Raw genomic sequence first — 13,029 nt, 5'->3', positions numbered from 1 at the left:
AAGGCAGAGAGTACTGATGTTTTGGTAGGCAGAGAATGCCAGATCCCTGGAAGGAGCTCAGGTCACATAAGACAACAGCACTACAGCAGCTCTTTGCTTTTCCTGAAAAGAGGGCCACAGGCTGCAGAGTTCACCCCACAAAAGTGTGACTTCTTTCATAACTTGCCTCTTTATCAACACCTATCTCAGAAATTAAAATTAAGAGTATAATCTCCTGGTTTACCATAGAAGTAGCTCTGCCAGTGTGTGAAAGAAGCATAAGCTTGCACTAGCCTGTTCTTGAAATTCTCTGGTACCTTTCTGTAGCTAGAGGGAGGAAATTAATGGATGCAGCTGCTAATCCTATAATATTCTAATGAAAACTTCATTTTTATTTAAACGTAGCTTTTATGGGCTTCCTGCTTGTGAATAACACTTGGTAGGAAAATTATCCTAGTTGTTAAAGCAGTGTGGACAGGGAGATAATCACAGAGACTTAATCTCAGTTTCTCCCTGGAGGGAGAAAATGAGGCATAAAACATCCAGAATTGGAAACTTAAAGGTTGACTGCTACAACCAGTGCTGCTTTTAGGCAACTTCAGGAGAGTCATGCTGCAAAGCAAAATGTTTTCCTCAGTGCAGTGCATGAAGGATTTCTGTTCTCTGTGTCACGTGTGATCAGCGTTTAAGGCAGACGTGGAGTACCTCCTCTGCTCCAGAGTGAGCACAATTCCTGCCCTTCATTTAAAATGGGTGTTACTCCCTTTTCTATTAAATTGCACTGGCTAAGTCTCACCAGTTTGGGCTGTCATTGCCAAGGTGCTTTCTGCATTTAGTATGTGGAGAGTTGCATTTATTTCCACTGCAGAAGAGGATCCAGGATGGAATCCATTACTGGAGGTTGGGTGTGCCCCTCCATGCACCTGAGGAACATCTGCTCCCTGCTGCAGTTCAGGCTCTGAACTTCTGCACCTGAACAATTTTGGGTTTATGGTATAGCTCAGGCTATGTTGATGAAAATAATTAAAGAGCACTTGAATCCTTCAGAGTGAAGGCCTCTAGCTAATGTTGACTGTGATGATAACATAAAATGCTGGGAAGCAATTTTTTTTTTAAGTCTTTAATAATCAGAACACAGGGTTTTGAATATTAGACTTTTATAGGCAGCTCGAGTAACTTGTTTTTACAAGAGGAGCAGGTGTAAATAAAGAGTTTTTTTCAAGGTGTAGTCTGCTATTGACAAAAGAGGTCTACTGCAAGATCTGCAGGAGACGTGGATCCAGTTACGGACTAGAATTGCTATTTATTGTTTCCATTTGGGAGAAATTATCACAGGCAATCAGCCATCTTCTTGGCTTTAGGATGAGGGTGTTTTGGGGTGAGTATCAAAAGATAGCTGTGGAAACAAGCACTGACATGGATCTCATTTATCCCTGCCTTGGAGCTGGAAGATGTGTGTGCTCTGAGGAAAGAGCAAACGAGAGCAGAAGAAAAGCCTGGAAAATAAAACATGAGGGTATGGGGGAAATGAAAGAGATAGGGAAGATCATTTAGTCAAATTTTGTGGGTTGAGTGTAATACCACAAACACAATGCTCTGAGCATTCTGAGGCCTCCTTCTTTATAATTCGACACCACATGCTGAATTTTCACTTCTTGGAGTCACCTTGATCTATTTTACAGCTTTATTTGCAATATTTTGTGTAGGTCATTTGGGTCTTTTTGGCTTTTATCTTTCTGTGATGGTAGAAATAATGTTGGCAGAACACAGAAGAGTTAAAAGAAGATGCTGTCTCAATCTTCATGGAAATTCCAGTTATTTTCCACTTTTGTTGCAAACTAGTGGTGAAATTGTTCAGAAACCAGCACACAGGGCTGAACATCTTTAAAACAGCTTTGTCTCCTGTTGAATTCATTACCCAAGAAAAAGTAAGTATGCTTTCAATTTTTCTCATTGCTGCTAATTCTAGGACAATGTTGCATTGTATGTTAATAAGTAGAATACAATTTCAGTGAAAGGATAGCAAAGTGTCTTAACATTAGAAGACTATAGGTCTCAAATTTGCTTTGAAAGTTTGTATCTTTGCCTGAAATAGTATTGCATCAGGATTCTGGTAAGGGTTTTATGAAGATGTACTCCGTCCTCATGCTGTTGAAATTACTGAAGCTTGAAGAGTTTATAGTAGCAGTGCCCAGATTTTCTCTTGAAGTTTTGAACATTCCCCTGTGACTGCCCAGAAAAGTGAATCTCTGGAATGCTGTGGGGTTATGTTCTTGTGTGGTGTCTGAGGAAAGTGCATCTCAAAGGAGAAGCCAATGTTTGGAGGGGGTAATGTCAGAGCCCTCAGTGTGAGCTCCGTCCTCTGCCTGTGCTGGTGAACCTGGATGCACACAGTTCTGCCACTGGGACCTGTTCGAGCTGCACTAATTAGTGAGTAATTGGCTGAGGGGGAAATAAAAACTGGACATGAGCAGTCTTGTTTACTCAGTTCGCCACAAGTCAGAGATCACAAAAGAAGGAGTAGTTGTGTGATACCAGCGTGATTCAGACTGGTGGGGGAGGCCTGGCCTGTGGTTGTTTAGATCTTCTGCTGTGATGAGTCTTCTGGTAATAGACCCTAAAGTACTAAAACCTGGTAATTTAGACTAAAAGTACAGAAAACCAGTTTAATTTTCCTGTCAAGAAATTCACTGCACTAACAGAGCAGAAAGATTAAGGTGGAGTTTGTCATAAAGAGCTGTAAATACTCAGTGTGTTCACTTTTGTCTCATTGATCAAGTTACAGACTCTATTCTCCTGCCCTTTTAAATATCTGGTGATTATTCTTGAAAAACAAATTATTAACCTTCATCTAAACTACTTACCTGTGAACTTAGAATCATTGTATCCAAGGGGACTTTTGAGCACAAATTAGGATGTGAAAACCACTGGTTCCCAATATTATTCATATTTGCAGAAAGCTGTTCCCAGAAATATTTATCTGCAAAATGCTGCTTGTTCCAGGAGTTTTATTTGGTTGTGCATTTTGCTTAGAATTTGCTAGCATAGGAGTTTTCAGAGTCCAGCACAAACAAGGGTAATTGTTCTTCAAGTGTTGCTATTATCTTACTGGAGATTTCCCATTATGAAATGCCCTTAAATCAGTGCCTGTCAAAGAATCAGATTAGTGCCTGATTAGATCTGTCAAGTTTCATCTTCCAAAGTGTTTTGTGCTGGATTTAGATTTGAGGATGAATACTTAGAGTATTAGAAGTTAATATATGATACAATTGAAAGCTCTGTTGGGTAATTACATTTTTCATTTTGAATTTGTTACCCTAACAAGTACAGTAGGGCACAAATGAAAGGTTCTAATATCAGAAAATTTACTACATGATGTCATGCACTGCATTCCTCCCAGAAGAATTCATGTTAATTGTCACAGAGCCTTGCCAAAATCATGAGCAGTGTGCAGTAATGAAATCCTAATAGCAGACAGCTGGGTTTAGAGGCACATACCCAATGGCTTTAGCATTTTTCAAAGAAGTTACTCCTGCAAGGGCTCTGAACTCCTGTCTGACCCACTGAGGGAAGGCATGCTGCTCTGCCAGCAGCTCTGCAGAGCTCTGCAGTCTCTGCAGGTTCTGTGTGGGACAGGAAAAGTGGCACTGGATCCACCTCTCTCCCATTGAGCTTCCCTCAATGCCTGCCTGAGCCCAAGGGAAATGTCTGCCTCTACATTAAACTGAACTGCATCACAACTTCCTAATTATCCCTTACCTTCTCTTTTCCCAGGCTCCAGCCCTGGGAAGACCATTCTCTGGTGTGTGTTTGTTTATAAATGGGTCATTTCCATGGGGTTTTGCCCTCTCCAGTTGGCTTCAAACCCTAAACTCTGTGTGGAGGAGTCTGTTTTCCACCTCACTGCAGACACTGACTCCCTTGGCTCCTTAGGATGAGGAACACATCCCAGCAAGCATCTTCTTTCCTGAGACTAACTCATGGATCTTAGTGACAGATGTGAAGGTCGCCTTCAAGCTCACAGTCCCAGAGAGAAAGAAGGGAAGCTGTCACCATTCTTTTGGGACCCTAAAAAACCCCCAGTTGTAATATACCAGTCCACCTGCTTCATGCTGTGAAGTGAAATCTGCAGGTAGATGTATTCAGTGGTACCAGCATCACATAGATCACTTCTGTTCCTGTGTTTGGAATTTGATTTCTCACTACCTGTTTACCTATCATCTGAGAGGGTGACAAATTTTATCAGTACCTACAGCCCTGTGTGGATTTATTTGGAAGCCCCAGATTAATTTTCTGCTGTCAGTCCTTACCTATTGATGTGCTGACCACACCTTGGAGGAGACTACAACCCAAACACTGGTGTGAGCTGTCCACCCAAGAGGAGTGACAGCTGTCCCTGCAGGGTGAGGCTCAGGGGAAGGTGATCTCAGGGCATATTGGCACCAGCAGAGAGAGGGCCCTGTGTCCCCTGAGACTGCTGTGGCAGCCACCTGCTGTGCTGGGCATGTGGGTAAGGAGGCAGAGTGCAGCAATGCCCCTCAGTACTTTGTGTCCTGAGTGGAGTTTTACTGGGTGGGGTTTTACTGGGTCCTGCACGAGGACTCAGGGAACCCTTGTGGGAGGTAGTGGCAATCCAGCACATACATTGCTCCTGAGCAGGGAAAAGCTCCACTGTTTCCTGCTCCAGAACCAGAACTGGCAGCCCCTGGAGAAGAAAACCTCTTCTGATATGGTAGGCCAGGTGAGACTTCTGTTTGAACACCAATAAATACAGGGCATAAAGGGAACTGCCAGCAGCATGGTGAAGATTGGAATGGGGGCTGCAGATTGTGTGCCTTGCCATGGGGAAAATCATACTGCTGAAATCAGAGGTAATGTTAGATAGAAAATGCTCCCTGGGCATGAACAGATCTCTCCAGGTCCAGTAAAATATTTGAGAGATAGGTATATAGGTGGGAATATCTGATACCTTTTTTTTTCAGTTTCTAAGTAGCAGGTGAGTATATTGTACTCTAGGCAAATCAATCCCTTCCTACACCACCTGCACTAGGAGATGGTTTTCAGCTCTGGTATCAGTGATATTTCAGTGATATCTCCAGGCTCTTGTGGCCTTTGAAAAGGACAGCCACCACAGTTTTATACCTTCTGCTTGTCAAGGCAGTGCACATGCAAGGTGGAACAATAATAAATCAGATGAGGCAGAAGATTTTGCTACTCCTTCTTTCCCTCTATAATGAATTCTAGTGTAAACCTGCCATGTTGCACATGTTGTTTTAGCTATGCACAGTCCTACTTCATATCTTCCTTTTAGCATATTGGTAAATGCTCGAGCAAAACAATATTAGAGCAGGGAATGCAACAATTGGTTTCTAAGAGATATCCCAAAATGAAAATTACAGCTCCACTGTCAGAGGCTCGGCTGTATAAACAAAAGTTAATATTAGATATCGCTAATTTCTGACTGGGGGAAGGAGAGTGGATGGTTCATGCTGATTATTTTTGCTTTTACACAGCACAAATCATGCTGATTATGTTTGCTTTTACACAGCACCAATGTAATAATTAAGAGCAGTAGCCAAACAGAATGAACACACACACATGAATAAAGGGAATTATTTTCAGGGAAGTGAGTAACAAAAGGCAGAATAGAAATGAAAAATGAAGTCTATGCAGCAGTGGAGGGTGGCTCCCAGCAACTGGATCAGGGGAGTAGAAAGGTGGCTGCCAAACAGAAGTGAAATCTCCTTTCCATTGTTTGGGTGCAAATGCACATCTGTACATGAGTGGGTGTGGAAAGCATGGCACTTGTATTTCCTGAGATAGCTCCAGCCCCGTAGGGGTGCTGGACACGGGGCACAGGGTGACTCCCTGTGCTCCCATGGGGTTCCTCTGTGTGCTGCCAGTGCTGCCCTGCTGCTGTCCTGGCACTGCTGCCCACAGGCTCTGCCAGCTGCAGCGCTCCTGCTGAAATGCTCACAACTGGGTTTGAGTCAAGGCGCTGTGTCTCCTTGCTGTGACATGGGATGCCAGCTCTCTGGCAATACTATAGCTTGTTTTTTAATTTATTTTTAAATTTTAAATTTTAAATTGATTTTAATTTTTTTTTTTTATTGCCAGCAGGGAAAAACACTGCATTTAGTTCATGACACTTACTAAAAGAGGAGATTGCTTAAATTCCCTAAATTCCTTTCTTGTAGTGAGTTCAGCAGTACTTTTACCTCTGTTCAATGTGAAGAATATCTTTTGCTTCTGTGGATGCCTTATTGTTTCAGAATAATTAGAGGTATTTTGGTAAAGGGGAGGTGGGGTCTGTAGACTTCCCAAATGCGCTGTGATTGTCCTTATCTGATTTCTGTGGCTTTCCTTACAAAGCAGAGCAAGGTCTGGGGGGGCGGAAGAGGATTGCTAAGAGAGAGAAGAGCAGAGCAAGGTCCCAGCTTTCCAGCAGAGCTTCCAGGGCACATCCAGCTGGGCCGTGCCCTGTTGTGGGATCCTGGCCCATGCAGGAGCCCAGCTCTGGGCTGTCAGTGACATTTACAGCCCAGGTTAAGACCTCTCAAACACACTGCTGTGAGCAGGCTGGCAGCCCTGGGGTGTGTACCCTCAGCAGGTGCTGTGTCACAGCCTGTGCCTCTGCAGAGGGGCTCCCTGCCTGCACTGGAGTGTCCCATGTCATGGATCAGCCTTGCCACAAGAGCTCAGGCATAAGGCTCCATTTCCTCTCCAGCACATTGCCACATTGGTTTTCCTTAATAGGCCAAATATTGCCAGCTAGAATTGAAGGAGTTTTTCTAATCCTCTCACTGCTGAGAGCTGGTGTAATGAGGAGCAGCAGAAATGACCTCTGGAGTTTGTGCAGCCCGATGAGCTTTCACAAGGCTTTGGAATGCCATGAGTTCCACACAGATGACTATAAATAATTGCCTAGGTTGGCCTGACCTCGGGTTGTCTGAGAAGATGATCTGATAATGGCACGAGTGACTCTGGTTCTGTTCTGAAGCTGAGATCTCGTTTAGGATTATTCTTATTTGAACTCTCTGTAATTTAAGAAGGAAGCTTTCTGCGTGCGCCAGTACTGGAAACTCATTCTGAGCACAGAGGTCACTGATGTGGCAGTTGAAATCATCATGAAATAAGTCACTTGGGACACGAGTTTAAGCAGAACTGAAAAGTTCCCTCCTGTTTGACAGAGCAGTTTTCTTGCCCTGGTCTCTGAGCCCTGCTCAGAGCTGCCAAGTTTTGCATTAACTCCTCAGTTCTGCAGAGTGCACCGGGCAGGTCTGGCTCTGCGGGACCCCAGCAGGGAGCTCTGCTCACCTGGGGTTCCATCAGCCTGAGAGTGGCCTCAGAAGGGCAAGCTGGGCACCAGCTCTTTCCCTGGGGGCATCCTTGCCTCCTCTCCTTTCAGTGGCAATGGTGTGTGTTCATTTCCAAGAATTTCTAACTCATTTCATGCAATGTGGTTTGAGAAAGAAGAAATTATTTTTAAAAACAGTCTTTATTACAACCTTGCTTAGTCATGCCTTGCTTTTTTTCCTGACAAGTTATGAAGAACAAAACTGACTCAATGATCTTTAATGTCCTTTCCAGCCCTAATGATTCTATGACTTTTTCCCCTGTAATTTCTGTTTTGCAGAATGCATAGTGCAAGGAGTAGTTCCATTACTTGCTGTCAGTCCACCCCAAGGTGCTCAGAACTCACAGCTTTTCATAAGACGTGATCTTGATATGTAATAAAAGAATTATTTTTGTTTTGATGCATTACGATGCCCCAGTCCCAAAAAGAAAGATGAGAAACTTGTATTTTTGACAAAGTTGCCAAAATTCCCATGTCGAAATATCCTAAAAAAATTCTCTCAAAGGAGATGAAAGATGCTCTTAAAACAGTGGATTTAGTAGCAGTTTCTCAAATCAGCTGTGTCTATGATTTGATATGCCATTGCTGCAAATTTTTGGGTTTTCCAGCAAATAATGATGTCTAGATATTGCTGTAGAAGGCAGCAGCTTAGGCAATGTGATGAATGTGCTGCTGGGAGGGGAAAAACCACTTCAAAATGGCCCAGAGCCCAGCAAACAAACAGGACTGGTGCTGCCAGTGGAGGTGTTTGCAGTTACTGATGGTTGTACATGCAGCAGAAAAAAGTTTGGGAACTCCCTGGCTTGGAATAAAGAATTCCCTGAAGGTAGATGGTCTGTACAGATTAACTGTGGCCTTAGCAGCCAGGCTGTCAGTAAATTGTTTTGTTACTGGTGCCATCTGAAAGTCTTTAAATCTCATACAAGACTGGGGAAAAGCTCTGGAGAGATCTGTGTATTATTTATGTATTTTCATTTCTTCCCAAATGATTGTAAAAAGAGTTTAATATTACTGTTTTGAGTAATTTCCTAAGAAGCCTATGAAAACTGTAATTCTTCCACTTTGCTGCTTTTTCTGAAAGGCAGAGCTCTGCTTATCCTTTCTTTGCTTGGCCAAGAGTAATCTGTTGAGGGACATAGCTGTGTTTGGGGAAGACTTGGGGCTCATTTCATGGTGGCTGTAGTAATAATATGGACCATAAATAGTGCAAACTGATTTATCAGAAGCAGAGCCACTTGGGTAGGGAGGAAGATTTAATCAGATTTAATTTTTAATCATGGGGGAACTGCAAGGGCCTTATAGGTGTGAGAGAGTGACAGGAGAGGACATCCACAGTGCATGTTTCAGCTCTTCATCGGCTTTTTGTAATGTGTTAGCTGAGATTTTCAAAATACCTGCAGGATTTAGTCACATTTTCCACTGAGGTGTGATGGGCTTAGATAAGTTTAAATACCATGCATTCAGAAAAAGGAAAAAAGAGGTTGAAAATATTTCCAGTCCTTACTGAAGCCTCCCACAGTACACTGGTGTGAAGAGAAGGAAAAGACAGGTGAGATCTACTGGATGGCTGGGCAAGCTTCCAAGAGCATGAACATTTTATTTTAAGAGATGAATAAAAGCCTCCAAATTGCTGTAGACTTGGCAGGTAAGGGTTGTTATGCTTCATCTTGCCTCTTGGCCAGAAAGCTCAGGGAGTGGGAGCGTGCCAGATACAGCAGTCTTCCCCACTACCTGAATTTAATTTAAACCATTCTGTGCAGCCCTGATTTTAATCCTTTCATTTTGGTTTTGAGTTACCGCATATATGGCACAATGGAAATATTTTTTCAAACTTAAATTAGAAACATATTTTAGGAGACAAAAAAAAGTGCCTGTCTTTTATGCAGAATGAAACATCTTTAACTGTTAGAAGAAGTAGAGCCATTGGACCATTTTACTTGAAAAGTTTGATTATTAGTAGAAAAATGTGGATTTTTCTTTTTGTTTCCCTTTTTGTTTCCCTTTTCCTTCTTCCAGTTGCACACATTGCACAGAGTGTTTCTTCAAGGAGGACAACAAATATGTTTTTATAATAACTAGAGATAGAAGTGGGATGTGTCAAACGTAAAAAAAACCAAAAGAGTGTGTTCATCTTTATTTTTACACTCTGCATGTAAAAGTAATGGTGGGGTTTTTTAAATTCTACAGAGATCTTTTTATTTGCCATAAGTTATGACAATGTTTTCATCACCTGCAAGAGTACATGTTTCCAGGATATACCATCGAGTTTTGCTCTAAATGCAGTGCAGAACAGGAAGTATAAATGCTCAATCCAAGTAAAAGTGGTGGAAAGAGGATGGGTTGCAACTGGATCTTCAGTTTTGCTGCCCAGGTTGGCCTTGTTTCTTCCACAAAGAAAAGAAAGAGCCCAAATCAATAGAGAAAAAAAGTAATTTTCCCCGATTTTTTAAAACATACTCAGGGTGTTTCTGACGCTAGAAAGTCTAGAAAATTAAATCTTTATGGAACAGCCAAAGAACACCTGTGAGAAGCACAAGGGAAATCTGTTGGAGCAGTTATCAGCAATTCACCTTCAAAGGGATGAGTGGATATACTGGGTGAGATTTCAGAGATCCTGGCTCTGGCTTATCCAACAAACACCCCGCTGGAAGATGGAAGAGTGTGGTTTAAATGTGTCCGTGGCAGGATTCTGCTCCAGGAGGATGAGTGTGAAGGAGCACTATGACCTCGACTTCACAGACATGAGCACCAATGGGGCTGATTCAGTGTTGAGGGTGTTTGGAGATCTGGAAATGTCACTCAAGGCCTAAGTCACTGCAGTGATGCTCATTTACTTGTGAGTAATTCCTAGACCCTGATAAAAGTGAGGGTTTAGGGTTTTTTTAATGCAGATTTATTAGCAAAACAGATGTGTGTTAATGTAATTTATGCACTTTTTAATGCTTGCATGTTGGCGGCAGAACTTGGAAACAGAGAGGAATATTTGCTGTGCAATTGTGGTCAAAGGACTGTCCTTAATTCTTTGATGGATCATTTAGGGCCAACTCCAGAAAAAAAATGTGCCTGATTATCGAGGCTCTAAGGACATACCTTGATGAATAGCACCAGCTTCTCTGTGGTCTAGATGCCAAACTGTTGGCATGTGGGGTTGTCTTCCCACACTGCTGGTGGTACGTGTTTCAGCACATATACAAACACTTGACATAGTTTTGGAATGATCACTTTGAGAAGTGTGTCTTCTGAGAAATCCACGTTAGGTGATCTGGTCTAGTTTTATAAATTATGTGAATGAGGCCACTGGAAAAATGGCTTCTTTCTCTTGTGCCTGGGAAATGGTGGAGGGATCAGATTGAAATGTGGCTTCCCTGGATGCTGGAATGCAGAGCAGGTCCTGCAGTCAGCCGGGGGTGTTGGCCAGCATCACATCTGACACGGTCACCTTTAAAGGCAAAGAAAACTGACGGAAGGGACTGGCAGGGTATCTCTGGTGGGGAAAGCTTATCTCCAACTGCTGGCTGCCCTGGTAAAGTGGGAAAAGGCCAATTAGCTCTGCTTATCCTTCCCTTCCTGTTGTTCCCAGCCTGGGTGTGAGCCACTCACAACTTCTTAAGGCTTTGAGCAATGAGCTGCTTTTTCTAAGGACTGACAGGAAATCATTTAATAAGCTGGGGGGAGGGAGAAGTTTCCTGTTCTAGTTAGTCCCTATATAATTCCTAAACTAAAAAGAGAAGCCAGTTCAGTGGGCCAGACCACCAGCCCCAGTATCCTTAGCATGCTCCTCTGACAGTGGAGATCTACCCAAAGCGATCACATCCCCATGGATCTCACCCTCCTCTCAGCTGGACCCCTAAAAGCTATCAATTCTTTTAAGGATGAATAAGTTGAGTGCTTTCTTGCAGTTGCATGCAGTGGAAGTGCTTCCAAGGCCATGACTGTGGATTAGCTCTGTGCAGAGTTCTGCATCAGAACCTCGGGGCCATTTGGAACCTCACACACACTCGATGACAAACTAGGCTCAAGTGAAGCCTATTTTAAAATGCGGAGAAAAAATATAATGGAAATTGATGCATCTTTGTCTTGTCTTACACTATTTAGTATCAATACTTGGCTTCATTACTTTGGTCTGTGAACACAAGGCCTTTATTCCTTTTAATCCTCAAGACACCGAGATGGATGCCAAGAAATTCACCTTGAGTGTGATTGCCAGGGGCTGAGCAGTGCAAACCCGAGTTCAGTTTCAGTGAAAATCTGCATAACTTCCTTGTGCTCCCTGCCAGCAGCTGGGCAGCCCCTCCAGCTCCCTGCCCTGTGCTTCACTCTGGCACTGACTGCAGCAGAGTGTCTGCACCTACACACCCTGGGGCCAGGGGGACCGGATACTGCTCTGGACATGGCTAAAATCTAAAATGCACAAGGCACTTACAGTTATCTTACTGATGCTTTTGGTGTATTTATCCCCAGATTTGTTTTTCAGGTCTTATTGTCTACCCGTAAATTGAAATATACTTCTGAATTCACTAATGTCTGTGCTTGTTTAAAGTTGCGTAAAATTATAATTTTATTGATTTGAGTGGGTGAATGGGAAACACACATTTTGTCAAAATCCCAGGGTAAATTTAAAGCTTTTAATACTTCAACAATCCTGCTGAATAGTTGCACAAAAAGTCTAGTGTATTTTAAAAAAATACTCGCTAGATAGGATTTCATATTAAAAGTGGTACTGACTAAATCTGCACTGTTAAGGGAGAGAAATATAAACCCTGCTGTGCTTCCGAGTCTATCAGTAGTATTGTTCAAGAACTGAAGGCAAATCCTTTGCTAAAGAGCTGGCATTTGTGTTCTGACTGAAGTGTGTGTTTGTTTCTGGAGCAGACATCCTCCACTGCTGAGGAGCCTCTCAGAAAGCACAACATTTCAGAGGGGTCCTGAGGAAGGATGTGACAAAGTTCTGCAAGATGTGACATCTGGTGGATGGCCTGGTTCCAGTGACCCAGGGCCCCTGTCAGGTACAGTGATGGGTTCGGTTTTATTGAGCTCTTTAACAAATTTCAGATGACTTGATTAAAATCATGAGTGTGCAATTCTGTCTCCACTGGGGGTTCACTTCTTTGTGCTGCAGTGGGAAGCACAGCACATTTAGGTGCTATTTGAATTTTGCTAACTGCTTACTTGACAGCAGTGAAGGATTGCAGATTTGTGTGCTTTAAAATCTGAGAGAAGTTTGGTAGGTGTGGCATATATTGTTAGATTTTGCTCTTTTTCTGCTTTCCAGGATGGGTGTGTTTATTGTTGCAGGCTTGTACATCTGCATTTCTAGTCTGTAATTACCAGGTTTTTAGAAGTCCCCAAAATCATGATATTGACCTAAAATACACCTCACTGCAATATATTTTACTGGGTTTTTTGGGGGTCTTTTTCATTTTATTCTTTTAACAAGAGTCAGGAACCTCACCTTTAAGTGAAATAATTGATTGTTTGCAACATAGAAATTGCAGTCTTCTGTGGCACCAAGTATGGAGACTTTCTTGAAAGTATCAGAAATTGCAAAAACAAAAAAAAAAATTAGTGTTCAGTAGAGTTCAGCCTGCTATCCTTTAGTAAGACTGGAACTGTGAGGCAATCCTTGAGGTGGCTGCAGTGAGCTGGCAGTAGGAGCTTGAAAAGAGGGCACAGGGAAAGCAGCTGAAAAATCA

General features: G+C 42.7%; 1 protein-coding gene across 3 annotated transcripts in view; it reads left to right on the top strand.

The window, feature by feature from the left end:
* The window catches only part of FOXL2 (forkhead box L2), a 160,346-nt gene that overhangs the window by 81,588 nt on the left and 65,729 nt on the right, over positions 1–13,029 (top strand). For 2 of the 3 annotated variants that reach the window (XR_010345769.1, XR_010345771.1), the window contains exon 3: positions 12,209–12,342. The exons of the other annotated variant lie outside the window; for it this stretch is intronic. The gene's annotated coding sequence lies outside the window, so the exon portion shown is untranslated. The remainder of the gene's footprint in view (positions 1–12,208; positions 12,343–13,029) is intronic. 3 annotated transcript variants of the gene reach the window in all.

The sequence above is a fragment of the Passer domesticus genome, chromosome 11 (assembly GCF_036417665.1).
Source record: "Passer domesticus isolate bPasDom1 chromosome 11, bPasDom1.hap1, whole genome shotgun sequence".
In the NCBI taxonomy this organism is placed as follows: domain Eukaryota; kingdom Metazoa; phylum Chordata; class Aves; order Passeriformes; family Passeridae; genus Passer; species Passer domesticus.
The sequence above is the reverse complement of the archived record's forward strand: the minus strand, read 5'-3'. Positions and strand labels throughout refer to the sequence as shown.